Genomic DNA, 12,154 nt, shown 5'->3' on the forward strand with positions numbered 1-12,154 from the left:
ATCTAGGCTACTCCGGTTGCGCCTGCTGGTCTCCTTTACCTCTCTTCACCAGATTCCGGTTGAAGTGTAACTTTCGGTTCATCGGTGCCTTGACGACCCGAAGACGTGTACTGCTACGTTGCTGGTCGTTGTTCCTCTCGCCATCTTTGTTTCAATGGTGATATGATCTGTTCTGTTCATCGCGTCCCATTTTTTTTCTTTTTTGTGAACATTCTTTGGTCAATATTGTTCATGTTAACGTCCTCACCGACAATGGTTCTAATTTCGTTTTGCTCGTGCTCAAATCGCGGGCACTCGAATAGACCTGTGCGCCGCTGCGCCACGCCGCCGCCGCCGGTAATTTTTAACGTACGCCGACGCCGAACAGTAGACCGGCGGCGCGCCGCCGTTGCATTTTTCCCGCGCCGAAATTCGCGAACTCTAAAATTGTTGACTCATAATTTTATCCACAAATCTAGGTGCATAGTCTATGGTACCGAATATACGACGTTAACTGATTCATGATTTATCACATCTTGGTCATTATTTGGTATTAGTGGTCGTCAATTGGATTACAAAATTAAAATAATCTTGATATTTTCTCGAAAATCATTACACGACACTCGTTATATAATTCAAAGATCCATTCTTGCTTCGTCAACTGGTTATGATTGTGAGCATATAAGTTTCAATTAACTATTCGTGTGCGTGAAATGGTCCACAAATTAAAAAAAAAACTTCCACTTTCAAGATATATGTGCCTGAAATTTACGATTATGTGCCTGATCCTAATCTTTGCACGTAATCAATTTCACTGGAACGCAGTGTATTATTCATTGATTTTTTAACTGATTCTTAATTCCTAATATGCTACACACGATTCACCAGTCGAGCTCGTGAAACTGTTCATGATGTAATTCATGAAGTAATTAATTTTCCACATAATCTTATTATACTTACGTAAACAATTACAAGGAACTCAGACTATTATTCATGGATTATTCGCTCTGCTTTTTGGTTTTGAAATTTCTATGTGAGCTAATGTGTACAACTGCTAGCAATCAGTCTCACAGGCACGAGCATTAGATACAAAGACATTATTAGGACCTGTAACCCTGTTATTCCTTTGTTAAAATTCAGAGAAATGTTCGGAATTAAATGAAACTGCGCTGAGCAAAATACATTACCTAGCCACAATTCATGTCCGTGAAATAATTTTGAAAACTATAAGATGCATGACTGTGTAAAAAATCCAACGGTAAACTCAAGACTAAAATATCACGATAACACGACGAGAATTTACGAAAATCGTTGCACGTCGTTAAATTCTTGACTGTTTTAGTCAATAAAATTAATACAAATCAATGTTTCATCGAGTTATGAATTAAAATCACAAAAATATTAAACATATTCAGACACAACCACCTACTAAACATTTTAGTATAATGTCATCTTTTTTTGCGTGAACTAGTTTTATGAAAACACAAAAATTATTTTCAATACGAGGTTTATTTATATTTGATTGAATCGTGACCTATTTTAAATTTTTTTTTCTCGAAGAATAGTTGAGAAAAGTGATCTTGACTTTTCGCGACGCTGGTGCACAGATGCGGCGATGCAAAGGGTAAGATTTCTAGTCTCATAAATTATTCATCGTGTGATCTAGCCCCACTCAAGAAAGATTTTCAGTGTCAGTTGCACCAGCCCGGTATCACAGACAAATAAGACGAAACACGAGATGAATTTTCATCACTCGTAGAAAAAACGGTCGATTTCGATTACAAATCGGTGGCGTTAGTGAAGAGATTTTGACACAGAGCTAAATGCGTTAGTTAATTTCCGCACCCACCCGAAAACGTTACGGTCTTTTTAATCTCATGCAAACCAAAACAAACAATATGGGTCGGAAATGTGAAATTCATTCTTGTCGAAGTGCCCAAAGTGGGAGTTGTTCACAACCATTTTTAAGGTACAACACGATGCCGATCGGTGAGTAAGCACATAACAGGATGTTAGTAATTTAATTGATTCGGTGTATCGAATGTATGCAATGGATTAGAATTTGTTGGTCTCCGGAAGTGCTGGAGAAATCAGCGGGGTGCAGGTGCTACGAAAACTAGAGATACGCTCAGACTATTTTCAATCAGACTTGTTTAGTGATCAGTTTCAACCTAACAGGAGCCAACACTTCAAGTCGTGGAATGATTATGATTGATAGTAACTGTATATTTAGGTTTCGTCAGGGTGTAGATCTGTATGATTCCAGCACGTCGAGCATACTTTGCACTCAAGATAGAAGCAGATCGCACGTTGTAAGAAAATGTAGTGCCAGGGAATCGTATTCCTTATCATCGTGGCGATTTTGTACTTACAAGAAGTAAAAGTAAACACCAGCCTGGAAAATGAAGTAAGGTGTCTACCTTGAAAGGTGTCCTTACACGATCATTAAAAGTGACATTTCTGCGCAGTAATGCCAATAATAACGCCTCGTGTTAGGGTACCTGATATCTGCGGGATTCTAAAAGAGCTACGGTAAACAACCCAGGGACAACTTGACAGATAGTGCTTGTTTCATATATGCACCACCGATTTGATGGTGGCGCTAGTATGCCTTCTCTGTATGAGTACCACGAACAACGAAACGAAAAAGTTTCAAGAGAAAAGCGTGTTTCGTTACGTGTGTTATGAACGCCGTCAATGCGGCTAGAACAACATTTAGAAAAAAACTTATTCCAAAATATGAATAAAGAAAACCGTCAGCAAAGTTGCATAAATCTTGTCGTTGTTTTTAACAACCGGCTCTCTTCCTTCCTAAACATGTTTTGGTTTTCTTGTTGTCTGAAGTTTGAAATCGTTAAATCATTGGTGCTTTTTATCTCGAGAAATGTAAATGAAAAACATTTTGGCCAATGAAAGTGCATCACTATCAGAATTCTAGCAGCAAAAAGAAATGGTAGAAATGCTTAAATTTATTATTTTCCACAGATATGGAAAATAATAAATGGGATGCGCCTTTTTCAAATTTTGCTCCATTCGAGCCGCCATGACATCACCAAATCACCTCAAAATTTGCTTATGAATTCAATATATGGGAGCTGTCAATTGTCCCCGGGCTTACGGTAAAGATGACTAAATAGAAACAAAAAACAATGAAACGACAACAACGATTAATTTCCTCAAACAAAATAAAAACTGTTTTACCGTTGCTTAATTTCCCAGATATAGAACAATAAATAATTATTATGGGTCATTGAAATACAGTCGTTACTCTACATTCTTCAAATTTGTTCATTGCAATCATTATTTCATGCGAATTCGTAGTATGCGACATCGACAATTTTTCTATTTCGTTCTTCAAATTTTACAACTGTAAAAATAGTTCCACCTTTCATTTATTATCTTGCATTTGGCAAGCAGGGTGGGCACTATTGGAGCTTCAGTTGAAAAAAAAATTGATATGATTGCGAGAATTACATTTTGTGCAATGTGTTCAATAGATGTCGCTAGTACATCGTGGGCGATGATTTTTTTAGATTTTCTTTAAGCTGTAACGTTTGTTTGTATGTGATGTGTAGTCTGTTATAATAGAAATCGAAATTTTGGGAAAGGAATTGTACTGTCAAGAATTTCTTTTAGTTACATAAGCGTCAATATTCGTCACGCCGGCGCGCCGCCAAAAATGTCGCTTACGCCGAGTCCAACGGCGTGACGCCGCCAACGTCGCCGCCGCCGGCCAAAAATGTCGCTTACGCCGCCGCCGATTAAAAATGCATCGGCGCACACCTCTACACTCGAAGACCACGTGCTCAGGAGTTTCCTCTGCATCACCGTAAGCGATGCAGTATGGCGATCTCGCGTGGCCGATCAGATATTTCTTGAAACAGCCATGCCCAGACAAGAACTGTGCCATGTGGAAGTTCACTTCACCGTGCAGTCGATATGTCCATCTACCGTTTACAGCGTTATCCCACTGATGTTGCCACTTGGTTAAGGTATCAGTTCGGGCTTGTTTACGGAATCCTCTTGTGCCTCAATCCCTATAACACTCGCTGTCTTCTTCGCATAAAAGGTTTATGGGAATCGTTCCAGCTATCACGTAGGCTGCCTCTGATGAGATAGCTCGATACGCGCTAGACATCCGCATGGCCATTAGGCTGAACTTGCTGTTCAGCCGAGATGAGTTCCTCTTCATCTGCAGTGCCCTCACCATTGCAAATCCTGAAGGTAGTCGCATTTTACTGCTGCTGATCGTTGAATTGTTGGACATGATCCGAGATAGTGCCGAGATCAATTTTACGGCTCTCCCGCATGTGTGGTTGGTGTGGCTATTAAAGCTTAGCCGGTCATCTATCATCAATCCCAGTTGCCTCCATTGCGAGTACTTCTACTTCCTCTAGTGATTCGCCGATCGCCCCTAGGGAGGCTCCGACGTACATAGCATTCCAAAGAGTTGGGCCGAGTATGGAACCCTGCGGATCGCCTGCTGTTACGGTTATACTTCATTTTCCCACTTAACCACTGTGTTTACCTATACAGGTAATCTTCGATACAACGTACCCTAGATATAGCGTCATTCGATATAACGTACATTTTTCCTCGATATAACGTACATATTTTTTAATTTATTTTTCAGGTCCAAATTTATCTTCAATTACGCATGTATTCCATATTTTAAGAATTCAGTATGTTATACACAATCTTAAAACGTACTAATTGGGCTTCTAGTGAGCATGTTAGGAATTGGCTACTTCATTGAAGGTTACGAGAGCGATTTTTTTTTCAATTTCATTTGCGTATGATCGTGATTTATTAAAACCAACCATTTATCTCAATAAATAACCCAATATTAGTAGGGGAGCCCGAGGCTAGTTGGCGGTTGGGGTAAGTTGGCGGACCCCTTTTTCTCCGTTTCTATTAGACATATAGCACTGCCTCTCGTTATGTACCTCAAGTTATGTGAAACCCATTATCCAATGTGTTTTGGTAGCAAAACATTTTGTATTGTGGAAGTTCTGGGCGATATTGTGTTTTCGAGCATACCTAGTAAATTTCCTAAATTTTAAACACTGTGTTATTTAGGGTGTTGGCGGTGCTGCTCGCGGGGCAAGTTTGCGGTACTATTTACGATGCAAAAAATTTTATTTCTGGAATTCACTCCAAAGTAAGAAAATCTTTTTCTTGTGTATCTTGTCAATGCAGGAAACATTTACTTCGGCTAGTCACCTGAAGAATTTCGAAAATTTGCTATTGCTTGCTATGAAAACTTGCTATGGAGTACGCGTCAATGTCAATATTCCGGGATATTGAGACTGAAATATAATAGCAAATGTCGAATAATATACAATTTTCTTGAAAAGACATTCAGCATGTTCCAAAAGGACCCATGAAGTATTTGATTCTCCATTTGATTGCTTATTTTATGGTGTATCTATACATACCCCGGGGCCGGGGTAAGTTGGCGGTTTTTCCGCGTCACATATTTTTGTCTCTAAAAATGGAGACAATGCATCAAACATTTTAATAAAATTCAGAGATGTTGCCAACAGTCTGCCCTTCCATGCCACGTGTTCTATTTTGCAAAATCTAGGTACATCAAAGCGGTAAAAAATGAAAACTGAAAACACAGCCAACTAGCCCCGGTCTCCCCTAAGTTCTAACTGAAAACTAAAATTGATAATATTTGTGTGTCCATTGTTGGTTGGTTTCGGGACTGCGGAATCTGATTCTCTGGGCCGAATGACAACGTTTAAGTTTCACGGCATGCTATGCCACAAAAAGAATGAGGTCATATTTGTAGTTACACGGACAACTGTGCACGCTTCACGACCGGTTTGGGGTATTTAGGAAATCGGTTAGCGGACTGATCTTCAGAAATTTTTGAATCGTGGATACAAGTGGATCTTTATACTCTATTCTAATGATTAAAGTTCATAAGTTGCTTTTATTGTATGAGGCGCAGACGGTGGGAATATTAAAATCACTTTACAAGCCCAGACAAAATAATAATTAACGATTTAATAATTAGGAAAGGAGTCAGAATAGAGAATATTTTCGGATGTAGAGATAGCGTAGTTGGTAACTCGATTGCCTTGTACGCAGCTCACCTAGGTTCAATTCCCAACCCCGCACATAGTGTTAGAGATTTTTCTAAAGAGATTTCTCTAACCCAACAAAGAGGCGAATGACCCTAAGGTTAAAACCTCTAAAATCAAAATAAAAAAGAATATTTTCAATAAATTTAATTCATATAAGCAAAAAAATGATTATGGCTATGATTACTATTACTATTACTATGAATTTCTTATTAGAAAAATTGTTTCGCACTGCTAGGTAGGTAAGATTTTCAAAATTAGTTACGCGTTATCAAAATTCTAGAAAATAAAGTACCACGAACAACAATTCTTTGAACATTTTGCATGCTTCGATATAACGTACAATTCGATATAACGTACAATTTTTAAACCGAGATGTACGTTATATCGAAGTTTACCTGTACTGCGTTATTCTACTGAGTTCTAGTTGTTTATTTAACTTCAGTTATCACCGGATACATTTCTGGAGGCGATGGCATTTTGATTCTCGTCAAGCTTTAACTCCAGGTTAGATATATTCTATAGAAACGTAACGCGCTCGAGACAGGACACAACGTCCTATAGATGGGCAACTAAGAGTCTATCGAGATTCCCGGATTTTTGTTTCCGGTATTACTTGTTACTAGCACTAGGTATTGCTTCTTACTAGCACTAGGTATTGCTTGTTACTAGCAAAAGTTAGAAATTACTTTTGTTACCAAATATTAAATGTCTTTTACTTGGTCAAAAAGTGTTATAAAGAACAAAACAAACTGATCACCTTGTTGATCACTTCTAAAATATTAGCATGTTGAAGTAGGAAATGCAAATATCTTTTTATCAAAGCGTTCTGGTTCTGGTCGAATAGGGGGGGGGCTCCCTGGAGCCGGCCGTGCTGATACTTTATTCTGTGAATGATTGTACAATGTACATATATAAAATTGCTTCACTTAAAAGTTATTAAAGTTACCCTTCCTAATAGGATCCAAGTAGACTCATTATCCTAAGCTAGTGTGATCAATTATTTAACTAATTTTTTAAATATTCTTCGATATTTTCGCAATTTCAAGTGTGAAGACATGAAAAGACATTGGTTCGTATCTACTAGAGTATACTTTTTGCACTGCAAATCTTCAACAAGTCAGTTGTTCGAACTTTGTAGTACAATCGTTCGTTGGTTTCACAATATCAAGAGATCGGGTTACACAAAGACTTTACTCGCATGAAACGTATATGAAATGCTTTTGAATTTGCTACCGAATTATGCACGCTCAAACTGAAACATGGTCTGTATCTAAATCTAGCTATTGTTATTGCAATACTGAAATTTTCGTGCGGTGAATTCGGGTAATCACTGTCACTATATTTAATACGCCACCATCCAATACCATTATCTACCGAACAAAACCATTCTCATGATTGCCTCACGAATCTTTCCTTCCATTATTTGTACATTAGGACTGCTGTAGCTAGGTAAGCTACCTACAAGATTAGGAAGCAAACATGCCACCAACGAGCAAGTTTTCGCTGCAGGCAATATTGTAGCATGCCATTCGAAATTGAAGAATTCAATATCGAAAATTAGTTCGATATTGATTTTCCCGGCCATTGTGTGCACCCTGCCCGTACCAATAGTTCAACAACACGGCGGAGAAACACATGACAGCCGAACTGTCGTGATGGATGAACGAGTGCGGTTGACTTTTTCCCCCATTCAACCCACCAGCCTTCAAGCACCGGAATCAAACAGGAGGAAAGTTCCGATGTTTGTGAGTTCTGCTTTTTGTTGGCTGCTGGCTTCGCCACTTCCACCATCCTATTCTGCTATCATCAACCGTTTGTTTGGCACACTGTATGTAGACAGGTAGTGGTGAGTACAGGTGGGATAAAGACTTGATCTTCACTTTGAAACATGGCATGCTCGCTACCCTCCCGGTACGGGTGTACAGTGAAAACATTCGCCCGCAGTATATCAGTGGTCGTTACCAAGCAGTCGGGTCGTTTCATTGCGGCGTGCGGTGAGTCAGGTTGTTGGCGCGATTATCCAGCCATCATCTAGGTACCGACGTATGTATGCACAGGGAGGAACGTCGTTCATTCGTACCCGCTCGTACAACCTAAACATGGGAGACGGCTGGTTGTATGGGGGAGAGCAAGGGAAGACTCATGCAATGCTCAGGGTGGAAGTGTATGTGCGATGAATTGAGCATAAAATAGCAAAACTGAGACGCGTCGACGACTACGAGGGGGCGCACTTTTCTCCGTCAGACCATACGGTGTCGGTGTGCAGGTGTTTGCGGCATTTGCGGAATCAGCTCGCTTTGCTTCGGGTTCGCTTGACTTGACGAACGACACCGTCGTCGCTGCTAAACCGCGATGTTCATTCGATGGAAATGAAGTGCTTTGAATGAACTTTTATCATCATGAGCCGTTATGACCTGTTTACGAAGTGGAAACAAGGTATATAATGGGAAATTAACAATTACATTTCCAGCCATACGAAACATGATTAAGCTCTTGCGTAGTGTAACTGTGTAGTCGGAGCTACTAACTAGCAAATGGGTAATTCTATTTTCATTCTCGGAATTAGATATGAGATATTTGTTTACTCTTTTTAGAAAACCTAACCGATATGGCGCTACCCACTTTTATTCTGAATTGAACTAATAATACTAGTAATCTTCCGATCTGCACTAGAAAATTATTGTAATTGTAATTATTTTGCAAGTTTTAAAGCCTTTTGCATTCCAAAGAGTGATAAAAATATTTTTTTATTGTTTTGGACAGTATATGAGCAAATAATGATGGCACTAATCTTCCTAGCAGTGTAATGCAGCACCAAAATAAAGCAAAAAACCTGTTTTAATCCACCTAGTGGTGCATTTGTGCCTTTCTCATTTATCCAAACTATGATTCAATACCTGGTTATGTTCAATATAATTTTGGAAATGTCTATTAAATTCTTATTATTCTTAGCACCACGTATCTCACGACTACCACGAAAGTCGACGCTGAGTCACCTTACCACAAAAGTGCAATAATTAGGGTAAAGCCCCTATTTTCATCCTATTTGGAAGGATGCCACACTAATTCCTTAATTACTCGGCCTACAATCAATAAAATGCGTACAAATTGGCATCAACAGCTTTGCTTCGTCGTTAAGAACCAATATAATAACACAAATGCCCTGAAAAAAGGTGAAATGTTCGTGTTTGAACGCAACGAAAACTCGAATCGAGTGCTCCTATTGTTGCCCTACAACTTGACTCAATGCGTTGAACAAAGATGGCAGACACTGCTCTAACCAACGGCTTCAAATGGATAGGGTGATAATAGAAATATGGCGAAAATAGGCTCATTGTCCTAATTAGCTTAATCAGCATGAGTTTAATGTTATCTTTATGTGATCATAATTTGAAATGCTTGGAGAATGGCTTTGGAAGGGGAGCGGAGGAGGGTTAGTAGAATGAGATTGGAGGATGTGTCAGAAATACTTCATTTCATTTCGGTGTGCGACATGGATGAAGAAAATTTAAATTTATTTATTTATTTTTCGTCAAGCATATGTAGACTATATAGAATGGTTTTACAATATTTACTTGTATACTATACATAATTTCTACCGTTAAGTTCAGATTTAATTTGTTTTCTAGACATGGAAAGATCAATAATTAATAATAATTAATAATTTCATTATAATGACGCATCATTCATTTGATAGGGTTATTTTTAGCATAGTTTGTTCTAAAAGATTGTTCTTGGAATAAATTACGAGTACTTAGTTGTCGGCTAGGTACATAAAATTTTATTTGCCAAAGTAATGATGCGGATTGTACACGTTGAGAAATAATGTCGTTGATAAAGCAAAGCATGGCAAATTCGCGACGTTCTTTGAGTGTTTGTATATTAATTAGCATGCAACGTGCTTTATACGATGGAAGAGGAAATGTCGTCCAGTTTAGTTTACGAAGTGCGAACAAAATAAATTGTTTTTGGTCTGATTCGATGCGTTCTTCGTACAGGACAGTGTATAGGTTCCATACTATGCTGCAATATTCCAAAATTGGCCTGACATATGTATTGTATAATGATTTTATTGTGTAGGGGTCTTCAAAATTGTAGCTGAAATGTTTAATAAAGCCCAGCATACCATTTGCTTTATTTATTATTGTATTATACTGTTCCACAAATGTGAGCTTGGAGTCTTAGATTACGCCTAAGTCTCGTACAATTTTGCGTTTTTCTACACGTTGGTTGCCTAAGTGTATGTCTATGGGAACATTTGACATTTTTCAGCGGAAGGTTATTGAGTTACATTTCTTTACGTTAAGTTGGAGTAGACTTTTGCTACAGCACGTGTGGAATAGATTGATTTCGTTTTGGAATATTTCAGTGTCTTTGACATTTCTTATTTCCATGAAAAGTTTCATGTCATCTGCATATATAAGCACTTTAAGATGTTTGAGTATACAGGAAATGTGATTTACGTACAAAATAAAAAGAAGAGGGCCTAAGTGGGAACTCTGGGGTACGCCAGAGGTGACAGGAATTGGTTCCGAGAGTATATTCTGAAAGCGAACTGTTTGTTCGCGTTTCGTTAAATATGATTCGAGCCATTTCAAGAGTTTTTTTTCCATGCCATATTTTTGCAGTTTGAAGAGTAATAAAGGTATGTTAATACTGTCGAATGCTTTACTAAAGTCTATATAGAGTGTTTCCACATGGTTGCCATTGTCGATTGCATTTACAGTGAATGTTACAAATTCTAAAAGGTTTGATGTTGTTGAGTGGCCTTTATGAAAGCCATATTGCTTGTTTGTTATTAGATTTTTGATTTGCTGAAATATTTTGTCATTTACTAGTTTTTCGAATAATTTTGGTATGCATGAGATAGTGGCAATCCCACGATGGTTTCGGATGTCCGATTTTGCGCCTGATTTAAAAATTGTCACTAAAAGGATGATTTACATATTTCTGGGAATGTTCCAATTTTCAGTGACATGTTGAAAATATGTAGTAATGGTAGAGCGAATTCTTTTGCTAGATTTTTTAAAAACATTGGTGCTATTCCGTCGGGTCCTGGTCCTTTTGATGCGTCTGAGTTTTTTAGTGCAGTGGTAATTTCGAGTTCTGATAGTTCGTGGATGGAAATGCCAGTTGAAAATTCAGGTATAAATGAAAAGTAGTTGCGGTCTCGGTCGCGGTCTGTTTCAGAATATGAAGTATAGTCTTTTTGAAAGAATTTTGCAAATAAATTGCAAATTTCAGTATTGTTATTTCCTACAAAATGCGAGTGTGAAGGTGATCCAAGGGTGGGGGGAAGGTGATGAAGTAGGGAGGTGTAAGGATAAGAGGAGAAAGGCGATGCAATATTCAACTGCATAATATGCCTTCCATTTGAGACGTGATTTGTGAAAATCGGTTTAGTCATCACCGAAAAACCAATGTACTTTAACTGTGGAATATGCCCGGAATCCGGGACTTCCGGAATCGTCGATAGTGGACAATATTTTCAAAGAATATTTCATTGGCAATCAGTGATCTAAATCTGCGAATCGAAGTAATATAGTGACCATTTCAATAGTTTTTAGCCTCTGAGGTATTTCGATTGTAACGGTTTATATGGTAAATTACAGTGTGACCTTACGAACCAACCTGTAACTCCGGAACTAGAATTCGGAGCCGAATGAAGTTTATCAGCGGTCAATGGGGTTATTGTATCTTTCATTTGAAATCAAGTTTTGTAAAAATCGGTTAAGAATTTGGTGAGAAATAGATGTGATATTAGCTTAGAAACTTGGTGAGTTCCCCGGGGGCATCATGAACCGTCATAGGTGGCCAATGTGGTCAAAGCTACTTTAAATGATCATTAGTGATCCAGACCTGCAAATCAAAGTAATGTTGTACCCTTTTTAATATGCATTACATTATTTGGACATCATTGTGGTACCAGTTTATATGGGAATTGACTGCATGACCGCACTCTTCAACTCGTAGCTCCGGAACCGGAAGTCGGATCAACTAAAAATTCAATAGCAGCTTATAGGAGCGTTATACCTGTATCTCTGAGAAAATTGTGTGAGTTTAAATGACACACACATACA

The sequence above is a fragment of the Topomyia yanbarensis genome, chromosome 2 (assembly GCF_030247195.1).
Source record: "Topomyia yanbarensis strain Yona2022 chromosome 2, ASM3024719v1, whole genome shotgun sequence".
Classification (NCBI taxonomy): Eukaryota; Metazoa; Arthropoda; class Insecta; order Diptera; family Culicidae; genus Topomyia; species Topomyia yanbarensis.